The sequence below is a fragment of the Chlorocebus sabaeus genome, chromosome 5 (genome assembly GCF_047675955.1).
Source record: "Chlorocebus sabaeus isolate Y175 chromosome 5, mChlSab1.0.hap1, whole genome shotgun sequence".
Classification (NCBI taxonomy): domain Eukaryota; kingdom Metazoa; phylum Chordata; class Mammalia; order Primates; family Cercopithecidae; genus Chlorocebus; species Chlorocebus sabaeus.
This window is the reverse complement of record NC_132908.1, coordinates 33387059-33397552: the sequence shown is the minus strand read 5'-3', so window position 1 is coordinate 33397552 and position 10494 is coordinate 33387059.

Genomic DNA, 10494 nt, shown 5'->3' with positions numbered 1-10494 from the left:
GCCTTAGCGAAAAGCTTCTTGAAGGGAAAGATGTAACTCTGTGAGATGAATTAACAGAACACAGAGCAGTTTCTCAGAAAGCTTCTTTCCAGTTTTGAACGGAAGATATTTCCTTTTTCACCGTAGCCCTCTATGGGCTTCCAAATATCCCTTTGCCAATTCCACAAGAACAGCCTTAGCGAAAGACTTCTTGAAGGGAAAGATGTAACTCTGTGAGATGAATTAACAGAACACAGAGCAGTTTCTCAGAAAGCTTCTTTCCACTTTTGAACGGAAGATATTTCCTTTTTCACCATAGCCCTCTATTTGCTTCCAAATATCCCTTTGCCAATTCCACAAGAACAGCCTTAGCGAAAGGCTTCTTGAAGGGAAAGATGTAACTCTGTGAGATGAATTAAGAGAACACGAAAGGCTTCTTGAAGGGAAAGATGTAACTCTGTGAGATGAATTAACACAACACAGAGCAGTTTCTCAGAAAGCTTCTTTCCAGTTTTGAACGGAAGATATTTCCTTTTTCACCATAGCCCTCTATGGGCTTTCAAATATCGCTTTGCCAATTCCACAAGAACAGCCTTAGCGAAAGGCTTCTTGAAGTGAAAGATGTAACTCTGTGTGTTGAATTAACAGAACACAGAGCAGTTTCTCAGAAAGCTTCTTTCCAGTTTTGAACGAAGATATTTCCTTTTTCAACATAGCCCTCTATGGGATTCCAAATATCACTTTGCCAATTCCACAAGAACAGCCTTTGCGAAAGGCTTCTTGAAGGGAAAGATGTAACTCTGTGAGATGAATTAACAGAACACAGAGCAGTTTCTCAGAAAGCTTCTTTCCAGTTTTGAACGGAAGATATTTCCTTTTTCACCATAGCCCTCTATGGACTTCCAAATATCCCTTTGCCAATTCCACAAGAACAGCCTTAGCGAAAGGCTTCTTGAAGGGAAAGATGTAACTCGGTGAGATGAATTAAAAGAACACAGAGCAGATTCTCAGAAAGTTTCTTTCCAGTTTTGAACGGAAGATATTTCCTTTTTCACCATAGGCCTCTATGGGGTTCCAAATATCCCTTTGCCAATTCCACAAGAACAGCCTTAGCGAAAGGCTTCTTGAAATGAAAGATGTAACTCTGTGAGATGAATTAACAGAACACAGAGCAGTTTCTCAGAAAGCTTCTTTCCAGTTTTGAACGGAAGATATTTCCTTTTTCACCATAGCCCTCTATGGGATTCCAAATATCCCTTTGCCAATTCCACAAGAACAGCCTTAGCGAAAGGCTTGTTGAAGGGAAAGATGTAACTCTGTGAGATGAATTAACAGAACACAGAGCCGTTTCTCAGAAAGCTTCTTTCCACTTTTGAACGGAAGATGATTCCTTTTTCACCATAGACCTCTATGGGGTTCCAAATATCCCTTTGCCAATTCCACAAAAACAGCCTTAGCGAAAGGCTTCTTGAAGGAAAAGATGTAACTCTGTGAGATGAATTAACAGAACACAGAGCAGTTTCTCAGAAAGCTTCTTTCCACTTTTGAACGGAAGATATTTCCTTTTTCACCATAGCCCTCTATTTGCTTCCAAATATCCCTTTGCCAATTCCACAAGAACAGCCTTAGCGAAAGGCTTCTTGAAGGGAAAGATGTAACTCTGTGAGATGAATTAAGAGAACACGAAAGGCTTCTTGAAGGGAAAGATGTAACTCTTTGAGATGAATTAACACAACACAGAGCAGTTTCTCAGAAAGCTTCTTTCCAGTTTTGAACGGAAGATATTTCCTTTTTCACCGTAGCCCTGTATGGGCTTCCAAATATCCCTTTGCCAATTCCACAAGAACAGCCTTAGCGAAAGGCTTCTTGAAATGAAAGATGTAACTCTTTGAGATGAATTAACAGAACACAGAGCAGTTTCTCAGAAAGCTTCTTTCCAGTTTTGAACGGAAGATATTTCCTTTTTCACCATAGCCCTCTATGGGTTTCCAAATATCCCTTTGCCAATTCCACAAGAACAGCCTTAGCGAAAGGCTTGTTGAACGGAAAGATGTAACTCGGTGAGATGAATTAACAGAACACAGAGCAGTTTCTCAGAAAGCTTCTTTCCAGTTTTGAACGGAAGATATTTCCTTTTTCACCATAGCCCTCTATGGGCTTCCAAATATCCCTTTGCCAATTCCACAAGAACAGCCTTAGCGAAAGGCTTCTTGAAGGGAAAGATGTAACTCTGTGAGATGAATTAAGAGAACACAGAGCAGTTTCTCAAAAAGCTTCTTTCCAGTTTTGAACGGAAGATATTTCCTTTTTTACCCTAGCCCTCTATGGGATTCCAAATATCCCTTTGCCAATTCCACAAGAACAGCCTTAGCGAAAATCTTCTTGAAGGGAAAGATGTAACTCTGTGAGATGAATTAACAGAACACAGAGCAGTTTCTCAGAAAGCTTCTTTCCAGTTTTGAACGGAAGATATTTCCTTTTTCACCATAGCCCTCTATGGGCTTTCAAATATCGCTTTGCCAATTCCACAAGAACAGCCTTAGCGAAAGGCTTCTTGAAGTGAAAGATGTAACTCTGTGTGATGAATTAACAGAACACAGAGCAGTTTCTCAGAAAGCTTCTTTCCAGTTTTGAACGAAGATATTTCCTTTTTCAACATAGCCCTCTATGGGATTCCAAATATCACTTTGCCAATTCCACAAGAACAGCCTTTGCGAAAGGCTTCTTGAAGGGAAAGATGTAACTCTGTGAGATGAATTAACAGAACACAGAGCAGTTTCTCAGAAAGCTTCTTTCCAGTTTTGAACGGAAGATATTTCCTTTTTCACCATAGCCCTCTATGGGCTTCCAAATATCCCTTTGCCAATTCCACAAGAACAGCCTTAGCGAAAGGCTTCTTGAAGGGAAAGATGTAACTCGGTGAGATGAATTAACAGAACACAGAGCAGATTCTCAGAAAGTTTCTTTCCAGTTTTGAACGGAAGATATTTCCTTTTTCACCATAGGCCTCTATGGGGTTCCAAATATCCCTTTGCCAATTCCACAAGAACAGCCTTAGCGAAAGGCTTCTTGAAATGAAAGATGTAACTCTGTGAGATGAATTAACAGAACACAGAGCAGTTTCTCAGAAAGCTTCTTTCCACTTTTGAACGGAAGATATTTCCTTTTTCACCATAGCCCTCTATGGGCTTCCAAATATCACTTTGCCAATTCCTCAAGAACAGCCTTAGCGAAAGGCTTCTTGTAGGGAAAGATGTAACTCTGTGAGATGATTTAACAGAACACAGAGCACTTTCTCAGAAAGCTTCTTTCCAGTTTTGAACGGAAGATATTTCCTTTTTCACCATAGCCCTCTATGGGCTTCCAAATATCACTTTGCCAATTCCTTAAGAACAGCCTTAGCGAAAGGCTTGTTGAAGGGAAAGATGTAACTCTGTGAGATGAATTTACAGAACACAGAGCAGTTTCTCCGAAAGCTTCTTTCCAGTTTTGAACGGAAGATATTTCCTTTTTCACCATAGCCCTCTATGGGCTTCCAAATATCCCTTTGCCAATTCCACAAGAACAGCCTTAGCGAAAGGCTTCTTGAAGGGAAAGATGTAACTCTGTGAGATGAATTAAGAGAACACAGAGCAGTTTCTCAGAAAGCTTCTTTCCAGTTTTGAACGGAAGATATTTCCTTTTTCACCATAGCCCTCTAAGGGCTTCCAAATATCCCTTTGCCAATTCCACAAGAACAGCCTTAGCGAAAGGCTTCTTGAAGGGAAAGATGTAACTCTGTGAGATGAATTAACACAACACAGAGCAGTTTCTCAGAAAGCTTCTTTCCAGTTTTGAACGGAAGATATTTCCTTTTTCACCGTAGCCCTCTATGGGCTTCCAAATATCCCTTTGCCAATTCCACAAGAACAGCCTTAGCGAAAGGCTTCTTGAAGGGAAAGATGTAGCTCTGTGAGATGAATTAACAGAACACAGAGCAGTTTCTCAGAAAGCTTCTTTCCTGTTTTGAACCGAAGATATTTCCTTTTTCACCATAGCCCTCTAAGGGCTTCCAAATATCACTTTGCCAATTCCACAAGAACAGCCTTAGCGAAAGGCTTCTTGAAGGGAAACATGTAACTCTGAGAGATGAATTTACAGAACACAGAGCAGGTTCTCAGAAAGCTTCTTTCCAGTTTTGAACGGAAGATGTTTCCTTTTTCACCATAGCCCTCTATGGGCTTCCAAATATCCCTTTGCCAATTCCACAAGAACAGCCTTAGCGAAAGGCTTGTTGAAGGGAAAGATGTAACTCTGTGAGATGAATTAACAGAACACAGAGCAGTTTCTCAGAAAGCTTCTTTCCACTTTTGAACGGAAGATATTTCCTTTTTCACCATAGCCCTCTATGGGCTTCCAAGTATCACTTTGCCAATTCCACAAGAACAGCCTTAGCGAAAGGCTTCTTGAAGGAAAACATGTAACTCGGTGAGATGAATTAACAGAACACAGAGCAGTTTCTCAGAAAGCTTCTTTCCAGTTTTGAACGGAAGATATTTCCTTTTTCACCATAGCCCTCAAAGGGCTTCCAAATATCCCTTTGCCAATTCCACAAGAACAGCCTTAGCGAAAGGCTTCTTGAAGGGAAAGATGTAACTCTGTGAGATGAATTAACACAACACAGAGCAGTTTCTCAGAAAGCTTCTTTCCAGTTTTGAACGGAAGATATTTCCTTTTTCAACATAGCCCTCTATGGGCTTCCAAATAACCCTTTGCCAATTCCACAAGAACAGCCTTAGCGAAAGGCTTCTTGAAGGGAAAGATGTAACTCTGTGAGATGAATGAACAGAACACAGAGCAGTTTCTCAGAAAGCTTCTTTCCAGTTTTGAACGGAAGACATTTCCTTTTTCACCGTAGCTCTCTAAGTGCTTCCAAATATCCCTTTGCCAATTCCACAAGAACAGCCTTAGCGAAAGGCTTCTTGAAGGGAAAGATGTAACTCTGTGAGTTGAATTAACAGAACACAGAGCAGTTTCTCAGAAAGCTTCTTTCCAGTTTTGAACGGAAGATATTTCCTTTTTCACCATAGGCCTCTATGGGGTTCCAAATATCCCTTTGCCAATTCCACAAGAACAGCCTAAGCGAAAGGCTTCTTGAAGGAAAAGATGTAACTCTGTGAGATGAATTAACAGAACAAAGAGCAGTTTCTCAGAAAGCTTCTTTCCACTTTTGAACGGAAGATATTTCCTTTTTCACCATAGCCCTCTATGGGATTCCAAATATCACTTTGCCAATTCCACAAGAACAGCCTTAGCGAAAGGCGTCTTGAAGGGAAAGATGTAACTCTGTGAGATGAATTAAGAGAACACCGAGCAGTTTCTCAGAAAGCTTCTTTCCAGTTTTGAACGGAAGATATTTCCTTTTTCACCATAGCCCTCTAAGGACTTCCAAATATCCCTTTGCCAATTCCACAAGAACAGCCTTAGCGAAAGGCTTCTTGAAGGGAAAGATGTAACACTGTGAGATGAATTAACAGAACACAGAGCAGTTTCTCAGAAAGCTTCATTCCAGTTTTGAATGGAAGTTATTTCCTTTTTCACCGTAGCCCTCTATGGGCTTCCAAATATCCCTCTACCAATTCCACAAGAACAGCCTTAGCGAAAGGCTTCTTGAAGGGAAAGATGTAACTCTGTGAGATGAATTAACAGAACACAGAGCAGTTTCTCAGAAAGCTTCTTTCCAGTTTTGAACGGAAAATATTTCCTTTTTCACCATAGCCCTCTATGGGCTTCCAAATATCACTTTGCCAATTCCACAAGAACAGCCTTAGGGAAAGGCTTCTTGAAGAGAAAGATGTAACTCTGTGAGATGAATTAACAGAACACAGAGCAGTTTCTCAGAAAGCTTCTTTCCATTTTTGTACAGAAGATATTTCCTTTTCACCATAGCCCTCTATGGGCTTCCAAATATCCCTTTGCCAATTCCACAATAACAGCCTTAGCAAAAGGCTTCTTGAAGGGAAAGATGTAACTCTGTGATATGAATTGACAGAACACAGAGCAGTTTCTCAGAAAGCTTCTTTCCAGTTTTGAACGGAAGATTTTTCTTTTTCACCATAGCCCTCGATGGGCTTCCAAATATCCCTTTGCCAATTCCACAAGAATAGCCTTAGCGAAAGGCTTCTTGAAGGGATAGATGTAACTCTGTGAGATGAATTAACAGAACACAGAGCAGTTTCTCAGAAAGCTTCTTTCCAGTTTTGAACGGAAGATACTTCCTTTTTCACCGTAGCCCTCTATGGGCTTCCAAATATCCCTTTGCCAATTCCACAAGAACAGCCTTAGCGAAAGGCTTCTTGAAGGGAAAGATGTAACTCTGTGAGATGAATGAACAGAACACAGAGCACTTTCTCAGAAAGCTTCTTTCCAGTTTTGAACGGAAGATATTTCCTTTTTCACCATAGCCCTCTATGGGCTTCCCAATATCCCTTTGACATTTCCACAAGAACAGCCTTAGCGAAAGGCTTGTTGAAGGGAGAGGTGTAACTCGGTGAGATGAATTAAGAGAACACAGAGCAGTTTATCAGAAAGCTTCTTTCCAGTTTTGAACGGAAGATATTTCCTTTTTCACCATAGCCCTCTATGGGCTTCCAAATATCCCTTTGCCAATTCCACAAGAACAGCCTTAGCGAAAGGCTTTTTGAAGGGAAAGATATGACTCTGTGAGATGAATTAACAGAACACAGAGCAGTTTCTCAGAAAGCTTCTTTCCAGTTTTGAACGGAAGATATTTCCTTTTTCACCATAGCCCTCTATGGGATTCCAAATATCCCTTTGCCAATTCCACAAGAACAGCCTTAGCGAAAGGCTTGTTGAAGGGAAAGATGTAACTCTGTGAGATGAATTAACAGAACACAGAGCAGTTTCTCAGAAAGGTTCTTTCCACTTTTGAACGGAAGATATTTCCTTTTTCACCGTAGCCCTGTATGGGCTTCCAAATATCCCTTTGCCAATTCCACAAGAACAGCCTTAGCGAAAGGCTTCTTGAAATGAAAGATGTAACTCTTTGAGATGAATTAACAGAACACAGAGCAGTTTCTCAGAAAGCTTCTTTCCAGTTTTGAACGGAAGATATTTCCTTTTTCACCATAGCCCTCTATGGGTTTCCAAATATCCCTTTGCCAATTCCACAAGAACAGCCTTAGCGAAAGGCTTGTTGAAGGGAAAGATGTAACTCGGTGAGATGAATTAACAGAACACAGAGCAGTTTCTCAGAAAGCTTCTTTCCAGTTTTGAACGGAAGATATTTCCTTTTTCACCATAGCCCTCTATGGGCTTCCAAATATCCCTTTGCCAATTCCACAAGAACAGCCTTAGCGAAAGGCTTCTTGAAGGGAAAGATGTAACTCTGTGAGATGAATTAAGAGAACACAGAGCAGTTTCTCAAAAAGCTTCTTTCCAGTTTTGAACGGAAGATATTTCCTTTTTCACCCTAGCCCTCTATGGGATTCCAAATATCCCTTTGCCAATTCCACAAGAACAGCCTTAGCGAAAATCTTCTTGAAGGGAAAGATGTAACTCTGTGAGATGAATTAACAGAACACAGAGCAGTTTCTCAGAAAGCTTCTTTCCAGTTTTGAACGGAAGATATTTCCTTTTTCACCATAGCCCTCTATGGGCTTTCAAATATCGCTTTGCCAATTCCACAAGAACAGCCTTAGCGAAAGGCTTCTTGAAGTGAAAGATGTAACTCTGTGTGATGAATTAACAGAACACAGAGCAGTTTCTCAGAAAGCTTCTTTCCAGTTTTGAACGAAGATATTTCCTTTTTCAACATAGCCCTCTATGGGATTCCAAATATCACTTTGCCAATTCCACAAGAACAGCCTTTGCGAAAGGCTTCTTGAAGGGAAAGATGTAACTCTGTGAGATGAATTAACAGAACACAGAGCAGTTTCTCAGAAAGCTTCTTTCCAGTTTTGAACGGAAGATATTTCCTTTTTCACCATAGCCCTCTATGGACTTCCAAATATCCCTTTGCCAATTCCACAAGAACAGCCTTAGCGAAAGGCTTCTTGAAGGGAAAGATGTAACTCGGTGAGATGAATTAAAAGAACACAGAGCAGATTCTCAGAAAGTTTCTTTCCAGTTTTGAACGGAAGATATTTCCTTTTTCACCATAGGCCTCTATGGGGTTCCAAATATCCCTTTGCCAATTCCACAAGAACAGCCTTAGCGAAAGGCTTCTTGAAATGAAAGATGTAACTCTGTGAGATGAATTAACAGAACACAGAGCAGTTTCTCAGAAAGCTTCTTTCCACTTTTGAACGGAAGATATTTCCTTTTTCACCATAGCCCTCTATGGGCTTCCAAATATCACTTTGCCAATTCCTCAAGAACAGCCTTAGCGAAAGGCTTCTTGTAGGGAAAGATGTAACTCTGTGAGATGATTTAACAGAACACAGAGCACTTTCTCAGAAAGCTTCTTTCCAGTTTTGAACGGAAGATATTTCCTTTTTCACCATAGCCCTCTATGGGCTTCCAAATATCACTTTGCCAATTCCTTAAGAACAGCCTTAGCGAAAGGCTTGTTGAAGGGAAAGATGTAACTCTGTGAGATGAATTTACAGAACACAGAGCAGTTTCTCCGAAAGCTTCTTTCCAGTTTTGAACGGAAGATATTTCCTTTTTCACCATAGCCCTCTATGGGCTTCCAAATATCCCTTTGCCAATTCCACAAGAACAGCCTTAGCGAAAGGCTTCTTGAAGGGAAAGATGTAACTCTGTGAGATGAATTAAGAGAACACAGAGCAGTTTCTCAGAAAGCTTCTTTCCAGTTTTGAACGGAAGATATTTCCTTTTTCACCATAGCCCTCTAAGGGCTTCCAAATATCCCTTTGCCAATTCCACAAGAACAGCCTTAGCGAAAGGCTTCTTGAAGGGAAAGATGTAACTCTGTGAGATGAATTAACACAACACAGAGCAGTTTCTCAGAAAGCTTCTTTCCAGTTTTGAACGGAAGATATTTCCTTTTTCACCGTAGCCCTCTATGGGCTTCCAAATATCCCTTTGCCAATTCCACAAGAACAGCCTTAGCGAAAGGCTTCTTGAAGGGAAAGATGTAACTCTGTGAGATGAATTAACAGAACACAGAGCAGTTTCTCAGAAAGCTTCTTTCCTGTTTTGAACCGAAGATATTTCCTTTTTCACCATAGCCCTCTAAGGGCTTCCAAATATCACTTTGCCAATTCCACAAGAACAGCCTTAGCGAAAGGCTTCTTGAAGGGAAACATGTAACTCTGAGAGATGAATTTACAGAACACAGAGCAGGTTCTCAGAAAGCTTCTTTCCAGTTTTGAACGGAAGATGTTTCCTTTTTCACCATAGCCCTCTATGGGCTTCCAAATATCCCTTTGCCAATTCCACAAGAACAGCCTTAGCGAAAGGCTTGTTGAAGGGAAAGATGTAACTCTGTGAGATGAATTAACAGAACACAGAGCAGTTTCTCAGAAAGTTTCTTTCCAGTTTTGAACAGAAGATATTTCCTTTTTCACCATAGCCCTCTATGGGCTTCCAAATATCACTTTGCCAATTCCTTAAGAACAGCCTTAGCGAAAGGCTTGTTGAAGGGAAAGATGTAACTCTGTGAGATGAATTAACAGAACACAGAGCAGTTTCCCCGAAAGTTTCTTTCCACTTTTGAACGGAAGATATTTCCTTTTTCACCATAGCCCTCTATGGTCTTCCAAATATCCCTTTGCGAATTCCACAAGAACAGCCTTAGCGAAAGGCTTCTTGAAGGGAAAGATGTAACTCTGTGAGATGAATTAAGAGAACACAGAGCATTTTCTCAGAAAGCTTCTTTCCAGTTTTGAACGGAAGATATTTCCTTTTTCACCATAGCCCTCAAAGGGCTTCCAAATATCCCTTTGCCAATTCCACAAGAACAGCCTTAGCGAAACGCTTCTTGAAGGGAAAGATGTAACTCGGTGAGATGAATTAACAGAACACAGAGCAGTTTCTCAGAAAGCTTCTTTCCAGTTTTGAACGGAAGATATTTCCTTTTTCACCGTAGCCCTCTATGGGCTTCCAAATATCCCTTTGCCAATTCCACAAGAACCGCCTTAGCGAAAGGCTTCTTGTAGGGAAAGATGTAACTCTGTGAGATGCATTAAGAGAACACAGAGCAGTTTCTCAGAAAGCTTCTTTCCAGTTTTCAACGGAAGATATTTCCTTTTTCACCATAGCCCTGTATGGGCTTCCAAATATCCCTTTGCCATTTCCACAAGAAGAGCCTTAGCGAAAGGCTTCTTGAAGGGAAAGATGTAACTCTGTGAGATGAATTAGCAGAACACAGAGCAGTTTCTCAGAAAGCTTCTTTCCAGTTTTGAACGGAAGATATTTCCTTTTCCTCCATAGGCCTCTATGGGGTTCCAAATATCCCTTTGCCAATTCCACAAGAACAGCCTTAGCGAAAGGCTTCTTTAAGGGAAAGATGTAACTCGGTGAGATGAATTAAAAGAACACAGAGCAGAT